Here is a 9,315-nt window from a genome sequence, read left to right as displayed (position 1 = left end):
CAGGACATTACTTTGTCAACAAAGGTCCATCTAGTCAAGGCTATGGTTTTTCCTGTGGTCATGTATGGATGTGAGAGTTGGACTGTGAAGAAGGCTGAGCACCGAAGAATTGATGCTTTTGAACTGTGGTGTTGGAGAAGACTCTTGAGAGTTCCTTGGACACCAAGGAGATCCAACCAGTCCATTCTGAAGGAGATCAGCCCCGGGATTTCTTTGGAGGGAATGATGCTGAAGCTGAAACTCCAATACTTTGGCCACCTCATGTGAAGAGCTGACTCATTGGAAAAGACTCTGATGCTGGGAGGGATTGGGGGCAGAAGGAGAAGGGGCGCCAGAGGATGAGATGGCTGGATGGCATCACTGACTCGATAGACGTGAGTCTGAGTGAACTCCGGGAGTTTATGATGGACAGGGAGGCCTGGCATGCTGTGATTCATGGGGTCGCAAAGAGTCGGACACAACTGAGCGACTGAACTGAACTGAACTGAACTGAATGAGTATTCACTAAAAGTTTTAATTGTGTACTTTCAGAGGTTTTGTCTGTATGTGTGTATGTTTGTTTCTGTACAGTAAGCGTGTTTGCCAGTGTTTAAGACAGTGAATGATGTTCTCTCTTTTTTTTTAATAAGTCTGAACTTGTTTGGTCACACTGATCTCCCATAAAATGAGTGACAACTTAAATTGATGTTGTGGTTAAAGTACTTGCCCATTGAGAGGACATAATGAGCCTTCCTTTCTAGTAACCCAGTTGGAAACATTGGCCTCATCAGTATTACATTCTCATAAACTGAAACTGATTAACAATTATGTGAAGGGGCAAAACCAGAGCCTGGCCAATATCATCCGGCATTTAGATTCTCTTTGAATCCAGTTCCACATTTGTATAGTGGCAAGATGGATATGGACATATTTGATAATTGTAAGATTTGTTTCATGTCTGAAAGTGTGATGACTCCATACAAGGAAGGAAAAAGGCAAACTATAACTAAAATTTCACTATGAATATCCACATATCAAAAAAATGAAAGCAGTTATCCTGTTTTTCCAAATCAGGAATAAAATGTAAAATACTGTTGCCCAAAATAGAAATTGGTTAATATCCTATTAGGCCAACATTAAATAGGCACAAAATTATTAATATATTGAATGCTAGTACCTATATATTGATTTTCAAGGATAGTTGTGGCACATTGGTGTCTGGTCTGGTTAGAATAATTTTCTTGATGTTCAGTTCTTACTGGATTTATTTCATTTGAACTCAAAGGAATAAACCAAAACTTTAAAACAAAATTGGCCAGTTTTTCCTGTGTTTATACATTTTTTTAAATTTTGTGACAAAGTTTTGTAACAAAACCATAGGTCTCAGTGGGTGCATGAGGTTTAAGTGGTTTCATCTCAAACTGGAACCAGATGTGAGGACTGGTGAAGTGACCAAATGTCATATTACAAAACCAAAACAAAACCACTGTTCACTGTCTTCGTCTCTGCTAAGCACCAAAATGATGTGTTTCAAGGACCAGCAAGTCTGAATGAAATTTGTCTTCATTGGGAATTAGGATTTAATCCAAGACCAGCAAAGAGTAAAATCATCCAAGGTATTTGGGTGAAAATTTGCACCATAGATTTCAGAGGAAACTGTTTACCAAATGCTTGGAGCCTGATAATTAATGATATGGAGGTATTTTCACAATTCTACATACCTTATTCATATCCTTTTTAATATTCTTCTTCTTTTATACCCATAAGTGAGACAACTTTCACTTTTCCTCTCTTCCAGTTTCATCACTGCTCATCACTAGCACTTGCCATGAAGATTCCATTCTTTCATTAGAAATCACTGAATCCCTTTACAAGTGGGAAACTATGTCTCAGAGATATTTATTATATTATTATGCATAAATATTTGTTTATATAAAGGTAAATTACATATATAATTTTTTGGTGAAGTCATACCATTTATTGGAGGCTTAGAATTCCTCTAAATTTCTACAGCTTTAAGCATGTATAACCAAATAATATTTACCATAACTAGAGAAGGGCACATCCCAGATTATAAACATTCAAGCTCGAACAGTATAATCCCACATTGAACATTGAGGGAGATACCTATTAAAAATTCTAGGATGTGATAAGTGTCCCCTGAATGCCACAATGTTACCTACACTGATGCTTTCTTCATAGGTCCAGAAATATGGAGGGGAGCAGCACTCTTCTTCATGTCTCTAAATGGTTTCAAAATCTGAAACTAGCACTTTAATTTCACAGGTTCTCTACTATTGCACCAAAAGATATTTTTATTCTTGTAGCGTTCAAACAACCTAAATTTTCTAATTTCTTCTCATCAGTTATTCAGCCAGAGAAGAATAGCAAGATAAAGTGTACTGTCCTTTAAACATGAGTAAAGTTTTCAAAGTAGGTAATGTGAAGTCACTTGAAATCAAGTAGTGACCTAGCAGATAAAGTAATACAGTAGTCTAAAATCTTGTGTGTCATATAAACCAACAACATTAAAACTCAGAAGAGGAAAAATATTGGACAAGATAACCCAGCACCTAGCTAAGGTTGGAAACCCACTTGTTTTTGTTCAAACACGTGGCTAAAACAAATGTTGTCCACTTTCCATCTACAAGAATTAGTAGCTCTGCCAATAGCTGCAGTTTCCTAGGCCAAGATTCTCCCACATCTCATAAATCTTCTAAGTACAGTGGTGAAAAATTCCTTTTAAGGTTGTAACTGGTAAAAAAGGTCTGAAAAGAAAGACGAAATAATTGTTTCTTCTCCTGAAAAATGTAAAGGGCTTACAGGAAATGGCATGAAATTAGGATACCTAAACAGCAATAAATATCTATAGATGAGTAAGCCTTTTTACATTCTGGAAGCCATGGTATGATATACTCAGGATGTTGTTGAATTCTAAAACACTCTCTAACCCAAACTTATAAATAGCTCCCAAGTGATTGTTTGATTTCCTGACTTCCCCTAAGGGTAACTGGCTTAAATACATAATCCTTCAATAAACTGGCAAAGTTTAGTAACACAAAAGTTGGCAATAGACAAGGATATATGCATTTAAGGTAATAATGGCACCAGCATATGAGGCCTTCAGAAGCAGGGATTAATATTCTTGTAATTGGCTTTTCACCTCTTATACAATGATATTTCCATTCTCTGAATTTACAATCTTAGTAGATAACCATTATCATCATTTATATTGACTATTATTCAAAAAATATGAAATTTAACCTGCATTCTACACTTCATCAGTTTATAGCTCAAATAATAAACATATATTGATCAACTAATATATTCCAGGTACCGTGCTAGGCTCTGAGAATATAAAATGAAAAAAAAAAAGTGGTTTTCTTTGAGGAGTTTGCAATTCCAGAAAATGTAGAAGACTGAGGCAGAGAATTAGCAACTTGCATTTATTAATTTATAAGTAGGAGGAGCAGCAACAAAAAAGAGTAATACTTGACTTCCACAAGGCATACGTTTGGTTGCAGAAATCAAATGCCCCCTGAATAAGGACTTCATAAAATAGTTTGCTTCTATCAAATTCCAAATCCCAAGCCTAGCAGGTGAAAATACATAGATTTTCATCCTCTCATATCTCTAAAGAAAAGACTACAATTTGTTCTATAATGTTGGTTCCTTATGAAATTACAAATGAGCGAATGAGGCACTACTCCTTTAAACTTTATTATAATATATTTTAAAATCTAGCAAAATAGATGTTTAAAATATATAAATGTTTCTCATTTATAGCTATATATCTATATAAACCTAAATATATAGATATAAATGAGTAATGTTTATACCAAATATGGTTGTAAAACTGAAAATTCAACACCATAGAATGAACAGGAAAGTATATTTAAAGATATATTCTGACCCAGAGAAACAAATAGGTCCTATGTTTACATAAACTTTTCTAAATCATAAATTGTAGACAGAAAACTGCTCAATCATTTTGATACTAGGTATCAAAGACCATCAACATGCACACACACACACCCTAAATAAAATCCCATTCATACGCCTAGATTCAAAACCTCCTAAAATTAGTATATTTTAAAAAATCTGAAAAGTAGTAAACACAAAGAGCAATATATTCTGAAGAAATTAAAAAAACTCAGAAGAGAACAATAAAAATATCTTCTTTCCCTCATTTGATGTTTCTGTATTTTGTTAGAATTTGTTAAATATAGATTAGGATTTGCCTGACATATGTTATATTTTGGAGAAGGAAATGGCAACCCACTCTAGTATTCTTGCCTGGAAAATCCCATGGACAGAGGAGCCTGGCATGCTGCAGTCCATGGGGTCGCAAAGAGTGGGACATGACTGAGAGACTAACACACACACACACTATGTTAATTTTAACTTTGTTTTCAACTTTTTAAAAATTGTAAGTATTCTTCAGAATAGTGTTTAATTGTTTTTTGTTGTTGTTGTTAGTTTTTTCATTAACTTATTAACCTGATTTTACCCAATTCAAAAGTGTCTATTTTTGGAAGAGGAGAATTGATCATTTTATATTTATTGTAATTCTTATCTGTTAATCTTATTTCTCCTATCTATTTATTCTGTAAGTATTTGGAAATCTGGGAAAGGGTTGTGTTTTTTTTTTTCTTTCATATATTTTGCTGAAATTTATAGAATTTTTTTCTTCAACATGTGTACTTCTGGTGATAGATTTCTATCATTGTGATATAGCTATATATCTAGCATAGGGCCTCCTTACTTTAGTGTGAAAGCAAATAGCCTTTATGAGGTATTAGTGCTGAGTCCCTTCCTGATGGCAGAAAATAAGCTGAAAGATTTCTTTTGCCTGTGTCTTTTATGTGGAAGGACTTAACATGAGAAGGGTGAATCCAGAGGAGTTTAGAGAAAGAACGTGGATAAATAGTACCACATCCCAAATTTGATATCGAGTCCCGTTCAAAGAGCAATGTAGATATCAGCTAGTGACCTACAAGCACCTGGACAAAGGGCTTGAAGGAATAACAGGACAGTGTACAATTACTCATTAATGCAGGTTTTGGGCAAAAACTCAAGCCCAAGAATGTCTCACCAAACACAAGAAATATTATAGTTGCAATTCTCATTATTCAACTTAGTGTTTGACCTTGAGTATATGTCTTTATCCTTTTATTTTTTTTAATTTTTTTAATTTTATTTTATTTTTAGACTTTACAATATTGTATTAGTTTTGCCAAATATCGAAATGAATCCGCCACAGGTATACATGCGTTCCCCATCCAGAACCCTCCTCCCTCCTCCCTCCCCATACCACCCCTCTGGGTCGTCCCAGTGCACCAGCCCCAAGCATCCAGTATCATGCATCGAACCTGGACTGGCGACTCGTTTCATACATGATATACATATTTCAATGCCATACTTTTAAACATCATCAATTAAAGTGATAACCTCAATGATGGCAACACACTCCGGTATTCTTGCCTGGAGGATCCCAGGGACAGGGGAGCCTGGTGGGCTGCCGTCTATGGGATCGCACAGAGTTGGACACGACTGAAGCGACTTAGCAGCAACTTAGCAGCTACAAAACTCAAATTCTTGGCAAAAATTATCTTCCCAGACCAAGCTGTTTTTGTTTATCACTTAGGACTACACGAACTGGAAATTCCCTTGGAGGAGAGGCCAGTTTTAGTCTATTTTAGGTTTGTTTTACCTGATTATCATTTTATCCCATATTTGAGAAGCCAGAAAAGTACCTGGTATTGTATTCACCCTTTCCTGTTCCCCTCCAGTGACTCTGAAATGATTGCACCAGACACAGATCATGGGTTTTGCTTAAGCTTTCAAACAATAAAGCTGTAATTTTAAATACAGAAGAGAAGTTACCCTATTTTTGTTCTTCAATTAGCTAGAATGATTGAGGCTGGAAATTTTTTTGGAACAATCTCTCACACCTAGTTAGTCTTGCTTGTCATTTTATGATAACTCTCTGCATGCCCCAAGATCATGTCAACCCTGGAACATGATTTTATGAGGAAGCTCATTTAACATTTATGCCTTTACCAGGGCAGTTATTATTTCTACTAGTTAAACATTTCTAAATTGGATTACAATGTCAAACATCACATTTAGAATGTAAGTGTTCTGGTGGTCTGAATAGTGAATAAAAGGAGTTAAAAACATCATGTGTATGCAGTTGTTCATTGAGCTACTGGCTTGCAAGCATGGCATACTTTTGAATGTCAATTCAACTTGTAAAAATAACTTGGACTCTTAAACACTTAGGTCTGTATAATAATTTATAGACACAGATTAGAATCCCATAGAGTGCTTTGGAAATTTGTTTAGGTAGACTTTATTCCAGGAAAATCTCATCATGTAAGTTTGATAGCTAAAACAGTGTCTTAAATGTTCCAGGCAATTGCCTGCTAACTTGAAATCTTGTACACTCAATATAAAAATTATGGCCATTGAATTTTCAAGGGAAAAATGAAAAAGGTTTTTTTTAATTTTCTTCTTTTAATTCCATAGCATATTTACACCCCAAACTCATAGATTTAAGAGCAAGAATCAGATACCATCTGGCCCACTCTCTATTTTGTATATAAGAAAACCAAGGCCCAGAACAGAGAAATGGATAATTTGGTTATGCAGACATTCGTTGCAGGTCTAGGGAATAAGACTTAAAAATGATGCTGTGAAAGTGTTGCACTCAATATGCCAGCAAATTTGGAAAACTCAGCAGTGGCCACAGGACTGGAAAAGGTCAGTTTTCATTCCAATCCCAAAGAAAAGCAATGCCAAAGAATGCTCAAACTACCGCACAATTGCACTCATCTCACATGCTAGTAAAGTAATGCTCAAAATTCTACAAGCCAATTCTTCAGCAATACGTGAACTGTGAACTTCCAGATGTTCAAGCTGGATTTACAAAAGGTAGAGGAACCAGAGATCAAATTGCCAACACCTGTCGGATCATCGAAAAAATAAGAGAGTTCCCCCAAAACAGCAACTTCTGCTTTACTGACTATGCCAAAGCCTTTGACTGTGTGGATCACAACAAACTGTGGGAAATTCTTCAAGAGATGGGAATACCAGACCACCTGACCTGCCTCTTGAGAAATCTGTATGCAGGTCAGGAAGCAACAGTTAGAACTGGACATGGAACAACAGACTGGTTCCAAATAGGAAAAGGAGTAGGTCAAGGCTGTATATTGTCACCCTGCTTATTTAACTTATATGCAGAGTACATCATGAGAAATGCTGGACTGGATGAAGCACAAGCTGGAATCAAGATTGCCAGGAAAAATACTAATAACCTCAGATATGCAGATGATACCACCCTTATGGCAGAAAGTGATCAAGAACTAAAGAGCCTCTTGATGAAAGTGAAAGAGGAGTGAAAAAGTTGGCTTAAACCTCAACATTCAGTAAACTAAGATCATGGCATCTGGTCCCATCACTTCATGGGAAATAGATGGGGAAACAGTGGAAACAGTGACAGACTTTATTTTTTGGGGCTCCAAAATCACTGCAGATGGTGACTGCAGCCATGAAATTAAAAGACACTTACTCTTTGGAAGAAAAGTTATGACCAACCTAGGTTGGTCATATTAAAAAGCAGAGACATTCCTTTGCCAACAAAGGTCCATCTAGTCAAAGCTATGGTTTTTCCAGTAGTCATGTATGGATGTGAGAGTTGGACTATAAAGAAACCTGAGAGCCAAAGAATTGATGCTTTTGAACTGCGGTGTTGGAGAAGACTCTTGAGAGTCCCTTGGACTGCAAGGAGATCCAACCAGTCCATCCTAAAGGAAATCAGTCCTGAATATTCATTGGAAGGACTGATGTTGAAGCTTAAACTCCAGTACTTTGGCCACCTGATGCAAAGAACTGACTCATTGGAAAAGACCATGATGTTGTGAAAGATTGAGGGCAGGAGGAGAAGGGGACGACAGAGGACGAGATGGTTGGACAGCATCACTGACTCAATGGACATGAGTTTGAGTCAACTCTGAGAGTTGGTGATGGACAGGGAGGCCTGGTATTCTGTAGTTCATGGGGTCACAAAGAGTCGGACATGACTGAGCGATTGAACTGAGGGAATAGGACACAGATTTCCTACACCTAGTGTTTTCAACTGTGCCCCAGATTACAGTAGGCTGCTGCCGCTGCTGCTGCTAAGTCGCTTCAGTCGTGTCTGACTCTGTGAGACCCCACAGATGGCGGCCCACCAGGCTCTACCGTCCCTGGGATTCTCCAGACAAGAACACTGGAGTGGGTTGCCATTTCCTTCTCCAATGCATGAAAGTGAAAAATGAAAGTGAAGTCGCTCAGTTGTGTCCAAATCTTTGCAACCCCATGGACTGTAGCCTATCAGGCTCCTCAGTCCATGGGATTTTCTAGGCAAGAGTACTGGAGTGGGTTGCCGTTTCCTTCTCCAAGTTCTGGTATACCAAATACTAAATGAGACAAATTCACCTTTTCACTAAAATATGGTACATCAAACAACAAAGGTTTTGAAAGAAAATGAAATTTCCAACGTATAATCTTCATTGTCTGACTGATTAAGAGAAAAACAACCAATTTATCTTTGAATGCTAGTAAAAATCAGATTTTTTAAATAATGAATTTTAGGCATGAAAGGAAAATAACCTAAAAAGAGAGCATACAGTTTGCCTTCTGGGGATATTTATTCAAATGTAATCAAGTACCCTTTTTTTTCTTTTTGATATTTTTCCTTTTGATTTTTTAAATTACAAAAGTATAATAATACATTTACAGAAGACTTGGAAAATACAGAACAAATTTACATATAGTTCTTATATATATTACAATTATTTTTTAAGTAGATAAATTAAGATTTTTAGTTGGGTTTCAATATCAAACTCTCAAAAATTATGGAATTATGTTAGAAATCAATATCAGAAGATATTTGAAAATAAGCCACATATTTTCAAGTGCGCTGTGACATTTACCAAAAGAGATCTTTCATTTAGCCATTGAAAGCCTCAAGTTAGAAGACTTAAAAAACACAGATGATTATAGAGAAGAAAACATTGAAATGAGAAACTAATATCAAAGATACTTTAAAAACCCACGTATTTGAAAATTAAATATCTACTTTTAAGTGTTGGGTGTATCTAAAAAACCATACAAAGGAAAATTAGAAAATATTTGTAACAATAAAAACAAGAGGAAATTATTAACTAAAGTGTTGCTGCTGCTGCTGCTAAGTCACTTCAGTCGTGTCTGACACTTTGTGACCCCACAGACGGCAGCCCACCAGGCTCCGCCATCCTTGGGATTCTCCAGGCAAGAACACTGGAGTGGGTT

The 9,315-nt window shown here is 36.4% G+C and overlaps 1 long non-coding RNA gene across 1 annotated transcript in view; it reads right to left on the bottom strand.

Annotated features, from left to right (window-relative positions):
• Positions 1–9,315, bottom strand: part of LOC104996443 — a 40,640-nt gene that overhangs the window by 30,175 nt on the left and 1,150 nt on the right. The window lies entirely within an intron of this gene.

The sequence above is a fragment of the Bison bison genome, unplaced genomic scaffold, assembly GCF_000754665.1.
Source record: "Bison bison bison isolate TAMUID 2011002044 unplaced genomic scaffold, Bison_UMD1.0 scf7180017864294, whole genome shotgun sequence".
NCBI lineage: Eukaryota > Metazoa > Chordata > Mammalia > Artiodactyla > Bovidae > Bison > Bison bison.
The sequence above is the reverse complement of the archived record's forward strand: the minus strand, read 5'-3'. Positions and strand labels throughout refer to the sequence as shown.